This window comes from Pristiophorus japonicus, chromosome 19, assembly GCF_044704955.1.
Source record: "Pristiophorus japonicus isolate sPriJap1 chromosome 19, sPriJap1.hap1, whole genome shotgun sequence".
NCBI lineage: Eukaryota > Metazoa > Chordata > Chondrichthyes > Pristiophoridae > Pristiophorus > Pristiophorus japonicus.
In genome coordinates, this window is record NC_091995.1 from 18,559,522 (window position 1) to 18,568,819 (window position 9,298).

Here is a 9,298-nt window from a genome sequence, read left to right on the forward strand (position 1 = left end):
GGGGCGAGTCAATCGATAATGAGCCAGAGGGCATTCGACAAGCTGTGGGATACTAAGGCTGCGAGGCCCAGGCTGAGTCCAGTCAATGCCAAGTTGCGCACGTACACCAAAGAACTTATAATGGTGATTGGCAATTAAAGTGTCGTATGATGGTGCAGTTCATGAGTTACCGCTATGGGTTGTCCCAGGCAATGTCCAACGCTGTTCGGCAGGAACTGGCTTTAAAAAAATCTGATGTGATTGGAATGACATCAAGGCGTTGTCGTCGGAGAAAGATACATGTGCCAAGTAATAAGTAAGATCCTCACGCTGTTCAAACGAGGCATCGGCAACTTCATGGGAGCCAAGATGCAGATCCACGTGGACTCGGATGCAAGACCCATCCATCATAAAGCTCGGGCAGTGCCGTATATGATGAGGGAGAAGGTCGAAATCGAATTGGACAGACTCCAGCATGAAGGGATCATATCACCATTGAATTTAATGAATGGGCCAACCCCATTGTTCCTGTGCTGAAAAGTGATGGCACAGTCAGAATCTGTGGAGACCTCAAGGCTACGATCAACAGGGTTTCGAAACAGGATCAGTACCCGTTACCGAAGGCTGATGACTTGTTTGCAATGCTAGTTGGGTGGAAGTCATTCACCAAACTGGACTTGACGTCGGCCTATATGACACAGGAGCTGGTCGAGATGTCGAAGAGACTTATGTGCATTAACACGCAAAAAGGACAGCTTATTTATCACAAGTGCTCTTTTGGAATTCACTCGGTTGCAGCAATATTTCATAGGAACATGGAGAGTCTACTGAAGTCCGTTCCCAGAACCGTCGTATTCCGAGATGATATCCTGATCACAGGTTGTGACTTGAAGGAACATCTGAACAATCTGGAAGAGGTTTTACATTGTCTGGACAAAGTGGGACTCAGACTGAAATGCTCGAAGTGCGTCTTCATGGCACCAGAGGTCGAATTCCTGGGGAGGAAAATTGTTGTTGACGGCATCAGGCCCACAGACGCGAAAACCAAAGCCATCAAGAATGCACCCAAGCCGCAGAATGTGATGGAGCTGCGTTCGTTCCTGGATCTACTCAACTACTTCGGTAACTTCCTACCTAAATTGAGCACCTTATTAGAACCACTGCACATGCTGCTAAGAAAAGGCGACAACTGGGTGTGGGGTGCGTCTCAAGACAGAGCTTTTGGGAAAGCCACTAATCTGCTTTGCTCTAACAAGCTGCTGGTACATTATGACCCATGTAAACGTTTAGTATTGGCCTGTGATGCTTCGTCATATGGAATTGGTTGCGTACTCCAACATGCTAATGAGTCGGGTAAACTTCAACCAGTCGCGTATGCTTCAAAAAGTTTGTCTAAAGCGGAAAGAGCTTACAGCATGGTAGAGAAAGAAGCACTAGTCTGTGTGTATGGGGTTAAAAAAATGCATCAGTACCTGTTTGGTCTTCAGTTTGAATTGAAGACAGATCACAAGCCGCTCATTTCACTGTACTCTGAAAACAAAGGTATCAATACCAATGCTTCATCCCGCATCCAGAGGTGGGCGCTGACATTATGATTATGTCATTCGCCATAGACGTGGCACCGAGAATTGTGCAGATGACACTAAACTGGGTGGCAGTGTGAGCTGTGAGGAGGATGCTAAGAGGCTGCAGGGTGACTTGGACAGGTTAGGTGAGTGGGCAAATGCATGGCAGATGCAGTATAATGTGGATAAATGTGAGGTTATTCACTTTGGTGGCAAAAACACGAAGGCAGAATATTATCTGAATGATGGCAGATTAGGAAAAGGGGAGGTGCAACGAGACCTGGGTGTCATGGTTCATCAGTCATTGAAAGTTGGCATACAGGTACAGCAGGCGGTGAAGAAGGCAAATGGCATGTTGGACTTCATAGCTAGGGGTTTTGAGTAGAGGAGCAGGGAGGTCTTACTGCAATTGTACAGGGCCTTGGTGAGGCCTCACCTGGAATATTGTGTCCAGTTTTGGTCTCCTAATCTGAGGAAGGACGTTCTTGCTATTGAGGGAGTGCAGCGAAGGTTCACCAGACTGATTCCAGGGATGGCTGGACTGACAGATGAGGAGAGACTGGATCAACTGGGCCTTTATACACTGGAGTTTAGAAAGATGAGAGGGGATCTCATAGAAACGTATAAGATTCTGACGGGACTGGACAGGTTAGATGCGGGAAGAATGTTCCCGATGTTTATGAAGTCCAGAACCAGGGGACACAGTCTTAGGATAATGGGTAGGCCATTTAGGACTGAGATGAGGAGAAACTTCTTCACTCAGAGAGTTGTTAACCTGTGGAATTCCCTACCGCAGAGAGTTGTTGATGCCAGTTCATTGAATATATTCAAGAGGGAGTTAAATATGGCCCTTACGGCTAAAGGGATCAAGAGGTATGGAGACAAAGCAGGAAAGGGGTACTGAGGTGAATGATCAGCCATTGAATGGTGGTGCAGGCTCAAAGGGCCAAATGGCCTACTCCTGCACCTATTTTCTATGTTTCTAAGCCATCTGCTGTTGCCAACACTGGACGTGGAAACACCATAACCGGCGGACCTAATGTTAGTTATGGTTGCTTTTGAGAATGAAGGAACCCCTGTCACAGCTGAACAAGTTAAGACATGGACCAGCCAGAACCCGATGTTATCAGTGGTGAAGAGTTAGAAACATAGAAACATAGAAAATAGGTGCAGGAGTAGGCTATTCGGCCCTTCGAGCCTGCACCATCATTCAATAAGATCATGGCTGATCATCCACCTGAGTACCCCTTTCCTGCTTTCTCTCCATACCCCTTGATCTCTTTAGCCGTAATGGCCATATAGAAACATAGAAAATAGGTGCAGGAGTCGGCCATTCAACCCTTCTAGCCTGCACCACCATTCAATGGGTTCATGGCTGAACATGCAACTTCAGTACCCCATTCCTGCTTTCTCGCCATACCCCTTGATCCCCCTAGTAGTAAGGACTTCATCTAACTCCTTTTTGAATATATTTAGTGAATTGGCCTCAAACAACTTTCTGTGGTAGAGAATTCCACAGCTTCACCACTCTCTGGGTGAAGAAGTTTCTCCTCATCTCAGTCCTAAATGGTTTACCCCTAATCCTTAGACTATGACACCTGGTTCTGGACTTCCCCAACATCGGGAACATTCTTCCTGCATCTAACCTGTCCAGTCCCCTCAAAATTTTATATGTATCTATGAGATCCCCTCTCATCCTTCTAAACTCCAATGAATAAAGGCCCAGTTGATCCAGTCTCTCCTCATAGGTCAGTCCAGCCATCCCGGGAATCAGTCTGGTGAACCTTCGCTGCACTCCCTCAATAGCAAGAACGTCCTTGCTCAGATTAGGAGGACAAAACTGAACACGATATTCCAGGTGAGGCCTCACCAAGACCCTGTACAACTACAGTAAGACCTCCCTGCTCCTATACTCAAATCTCCTTGCTATGAAGGCCAACATACCATTCTCCTCCTTCACCACCCTGCTGTACCTGCATGCCAACTTTCAATGATTAATGTACCATGACACCCAGGTCTTGTTGCACCTCCCCTTTTCCTAGTCTGCCATTCAGATAATATTCTGCCTTTGTGTTTTTGCCCCCAAAGTGGATAACCTCACACTTATCCATATTATACTGCATCTGCCATGCATTTGCCCACTCATCTAACTTGTCCAAATCACTCTGCAGCCTCTTAGTGTCCTCCTCACAGCTCACACCGCCATCCAGTTTAGTGTCATCTGCAAGCTTGGAGATATTACACTCAATTCCTTCATCCAAATCATTAACGCATATTGTAAATAGCTGGGGTTCCAGCACTGAGCCCTGCGGCACCCCATTAGTCACTGCCTGCCATTCTGAAAAGGACCCGTTTATCCCAACTCTCTGCTTCCTGTCTGCCAACCAGTTCTCTATCCACATCAGTACATTACACCCAATACATGTGCTTTAATTTTGCACACCAATCTCTTGTGTGGAACCTTGTCTAAAGCCTTTTGAAAGTCCAAATGCACCACATCCACTGGTTCTCCCTTGTCCACTCTATCAGTTACATCCTCAAAAAATTCTAGAAGATTTGTCAAGCATGATTTCCCTTTCATAAATCCATGCTGCCTTGGACCGATCTGGTCACTGCTTTCCAAATGCGCTGCTATTTCATCTTTAATAATTGAATCCAACATTTTCCCCACGACCGATGTCAGGCTAACCGGTCTAAAATTACCCGTTTTCTCTCTCCCTCCTTTTTTTAAAAAAGTGGTGTTACATTAGCTACCCTCCAATCCATAGGAACTGATCCAGAGTCAATAGACTGTTGGAAAATGATCACCAATGCATCCACTATTTCTAGGGCCACTTCTCTAAGTACTCTGGGATGCAGACTATCATGTCCCGGGGATTTATCGGCCTTCAATCCCATCAATTTCCCTAACACAATTTCCCGCCTAATAAGGATATCCTTCAGTTCCTTCTTCTCACTAGACCCTCGGTCCCCTAGTACTTCCAGAAGGTTATTTGTGTCTTCCTTCGTGAAGACAGAACCAAAGTATTTGTTCAACTGGTCTGCCATTTCTTTATTCCCCATTATAAATTCACCTGAATCTGACTGCAAGGGATCTACATTCGTCTTCACTAATCTTTTTCTCTTCACATATCTATAGAAGCTTTTGCAGTCAGTTTTTATGTTCCAGGCAAGCTTCCTCTCATACTCTATTTTCCCCCTTAATTAAACCTTTTGTCCTTCTCTGCTGAATTATAAATTTCTCCCAGTCCTCAGGTTTGCTTCTTTTTCTGGCCAAGTGAAAATGCTTTTTTTCCTATTCACCCTATCAAACCCTTCATAATTTTAAAAACTTCTTATTAAATTTCTGCTTGCCTTTCTCTGCTCTAAATGTACTATTATCTCAAGTCTCTCCTCATAACTATAGTTGCATCCTAAAAGGTGATTAGTCTGCCATACCCAAGCAAATGTGCGAGGAGACCAAACCTTACATTCGTTGCAAAGACAAACTCTCTATTTAGTCGGATTATATACTGTGGGGCAATTGTATTGTTATGCCCAAGAAAGGGATAGAGAAATCTGTAGGTGAGCTACATAGCACACATCCCGGCACTGTAATGATGAAAGCCATCACCAGGTCTCATTTATGGTGGCCGGGAATTGACTCTGAGCTGGAATCATGTGTGCATCAGTGCAACACTTGCATGCAGCTCAGCAAAGCACCAGCGGAATCGCCGCTGAGTCTGTGGCCGTGGCCGTCGAAACCATGGTCCAGGATCCACATAGACTTTGCAGGTCCCTTCCTGGGGAAGATGTTTTTAGTTGTGGTGGGTGCATATTCGAAGTGGATAGAGTGTATTATCATGTCATCCAGCACATCCACAGCTACCATTGAGAATCTCAGTGTCATGTTCGCGACACATGGTCCGCCTGACATCGTTGTTAGCAACAACGGATCGTGCTTCACCAGTCAGGAGTTTCAAGAGTTCATGAAACTAAATAATATCAAACATGTAAGGTCAGCACCGTTCAAATCTGCATCCAATGGGCAAGCAGAACGTGCTGTCCAAATCATAAAGCAGAGTAAGACCCACCTGTCATGCATACTGCTTACTTACAGGACAAGACCACACACGCTTACCGGGGTCTCGCCTGCTGAACTAATGATGAAGAGAGGTCTCAAGACCAAGCTATCTCTTGTACACCCTGACTTGAATAATCATGTTGAATATAGAAGACGAAGTCAGCAAGGGTATCACAATCGCACAGCTATGTCACGCGATATTTCTGTAAATGATCCTGTATATGTTCTGAATTATGGTCAGGGTCCCAAGTGGATCGCTGGTACTGTCATGGCCAAGGAGGGCAACAGAGTATTTATTGTCAAGCTCAAAAATGGGCAAACATGCAGGAAACATATGGATCAGACAAAGCTGCGGCACACAGACGAACTGGCACAGTCAGAGGAAGAGACAATTGATGACCAACCAACCATCCCCAGTCATCAGAGGACTCAGTAGTCATCAGTGAATCGGGACTTTCAATCACTGACATGTTCAATGAAAATGGACTTTCAATCCCTGACATGGCCATTGCCACTCTCACCAGGTCAGCCACCCAGCCACCAGTCACAACAGACTCTGAACACTCACCCAAGGCTGGAGTTGAACTGAGAGGTCAACCCGGGAGTGTAAAACGCCGGACCATCTCAATTTGTAAAAGACTGTGTTAATATCTCAGAGGGGGGTATTGTCATGTATGTACTTTTGGGATCACTAGCCACTAGATGGCATCACTGTTGGAGGCCATTGGGCTGTACGCACGTGTGTGCAGCCCAAGTATAAAAGGCCAGCAATTTTGTATATTATTCACTTTGGGCCTTAATAAAGCAGAGTCAAGGTCATACCTCTTGGAGTTAAACAGTACTCAGTCTAACAGTTATTGCATACACAACACTTCCACTTTAAAAATGAGTCCTTAGGTGGCTAAACAGTCCAATATGGGAACCAAAGTCACTATCACAGGTGGGACAGATAGTCGTTGAGGGAAAGGGTGATTCAGACTGGTTTGCCACACACTCTTTCCGCTGCCTGCGTTTGATTTCTGCATGCTCTCGACGACGAGACTCGAGGTGCTCAGCATCCTCCCGGATGCACTTCCTCCACTTAGGGCGGTCTTTGGCCAGGGACTCCCAGGTGTTGGTGGGGCTGTTGCATTTTATCTGGGAGGCTTTGAGAATGTCCTTGTAACATTTCCTCTGCCCACCTTTGGCTCGTTTGACGTGCAGGAGTTCCGAGTAGAGAGCTTGCTTGGGGAGTCTCGTGTCTGGCATGCGAATAATATGCCCTGCTCAGCGGAGCTGATCAAGTGCGGTCAGTGCTTCAATGCTGGGGATGTTGGCCTGGTCGAGGACGCTAACGTTGGTGCGTCTGTCCTCCCAGGGGATTTGAAGGATCTTGCGGAGACATCGTTGGTGGTATTTCTCCAGCGCCTTGAGGTGTCGACTGTACATGGTCCATGTCTCAACCATACAGGAGGGCGGGTATTAATACAGCCCTGTAGACCTGGTCGAGGACGGTAACGTTGGTGGCAAATTTGAGGGCGTGGTCTTCGAACACTCTTTTCCTCAGGTGGCCGAAGGCTGTACTGGCACACAGGACGCGGGGTTGAATTTCGTCATCAATGTCTGCTCTTTTGACAAGTGGCTCCTGAGGTATGGGAAATGGTCCATGTTGTCAAGGGTTCTAAAGTACAGAACCAGTGGGAACCTGTTCAATCTTCGTCGTCTCCAGGCCAGATCCAAGACCACCCCGACCTCCATCGTCGAGCTACAGTACGCGGATGGCGCCTGTGTCTGCGCACACTCAGAGGCTGAACTCCAAGTCATTGTCAACATACTTACTGAGGCATACGAAAGCATGGGCCTTACGCTAAACATCCGTAAGACACAGGTCGTTCACCAATCTGGATTTATATAGCTCCTTTCACGACCACCGGATGTCTCAAAGCACTTTACAGCCAATGAAGTGTAGTCACTGTTGTAATGTGGAAAACGCAGCAGCCAATTTGCGCACAGCAAGCTGCCACAAACAGCAAAGTGATAATGACCAGATCATCGTTTTTTGATATGTTGATTGAGCCATACATATTGGCCGGGACACCGGGGAAATAATGGCATGGGATATTTTACGTCCACTTGAGGGCAGACGGGGCCTCGGTTTAACGTCTCATCCAAAAGACAGCACCCCCGACAATGCGGCACTCCGTCAGCACTGCACTGGGAGCGTCAGCCTAGATTTTTTTTTGTGCAACAACCTTCTGACTCCGATGCTACCAGAAGTCCAACGAGCTGCTGATCCACAAGCTGCCCTTCCAGCGCCTGGTCCGCGAGATCGCGCAGGACTTCAAGACCGACCTGCGCTTCCAGAGCTCGGCTGTCATGGCCCTGCAGGAGGCCAGCGGAGGCCTACCTGGTGGGGCTGTTCGAGGACACCAACCTGTGCGCCATCCACGCCAAGCGGGTCACCATCATGCCCAAGGACATCCACCTGGCCCGGCACATCCGCGGCGAGCACGCCTGAGCCTCCCCCTCCCCGGCAACCCCCGCACACACAACGGCTCTTTTCAGAGCCACCCCCCAACCCCGTTGCCAGAAAGGTAATAATCATTTAGCATTTAATCTCCTCTGGGACTCATTGGACGGCTCTTTCAAGAAGTTGGGCCGAATGGCCTGTGGTTCAATATCCTGTCACCATGCAAATTCAATCGCCGGCCGTTTTCTGAGATTGACCATCGAGTTTGGAAACCTATTGGGCAAAAGGTCCCAAGGCGTTTCACAGGAGCGATCGTCGGACCATTTGGCACTTCAGGAGATGGGAGCAGGAGTTGGTCCCTCGAGGCTGCTTCACCATTCAGTAAGATCATGGCTGACCTTTCACCTCAACGCCACCTTCCCGAAACAGGAGCTATCTGTGGCGGCGTAATCCTCAATAAAATCCCTGCCGTACCCCGTGAGCCCCAAAAAGAATCTCACCCCACCACGCTCATGGGGGCCGGTAACTCCTGGACCGCCTTCCGTTTGGCCTCATCTACAGCCCTTTCCCCAGCCCGAGGAATTTTACTTCCCTCTGAGGTTTCTTACGATTGACCTTGAACCTTGTCTCAGCATGCTTCTCCCCCTCATCGGAGAACAAAAGCAAATCATCCACATACTGCACCAACTGCTGGGGTCTGCTGAATCCCTTTAAGGCATCTGCCATGCACTGGTGGAATATGGAGGGGCTGTTCTGAAATCCCTGGGGAAGCATGTCCATGTGTGCTGCTGTCCCTTAAAAGTGAGGGCAAACTTGTATTGGTCTTCCTGTTGCAGGGGAATCCGCCAATGTCCAGCACCGTAATTGCGGTTGCTGGAATACTCCCCATCAGATCAGCTACGGCCCTGACTGTGGGTGCGCAGGCTGGGATGTTTCTGTTGAGCAACCGATTGTAGAGTATGGAGAAAGAGTCAGCCTGAACACTGTGAGCTCAAAGTAAAGTGTGACCTTAGTCTTTTATTGCAAGTCTACAGAGTGCCTCTCCAACCTGTGAAGCCGTCTTAAATACCTGTACTCCCAAGGGATTATGGGATCCCATGGGACTCCGGGGAATGAGCCCTCTGGTGGCTGTACAGAGTAAATACAAGTCCACACATCTAACAACACCCCCCCCCGCCCCCAAAGTCAATAGTGTAACTATTTACAATGTGAGTCGAGCTGGGGCACTTCTTGCCCTGGTTG

The 9,298-nt window shown here is 47.8% G+C and overlaps 1 pseudogene; it reads left to right on the forward strand.

Moving 5' to 3' along the window:
* Positions 1–279: 279 nt before the first annotated feature.
* On the forward strand, positions 280–8,104 carry LOC139230132 (histone H3-like; annotated as a pseudogene).
* The last annotated feature ends 1,194 nt before the right edge of the window (positions 8,105–9,298 follow it).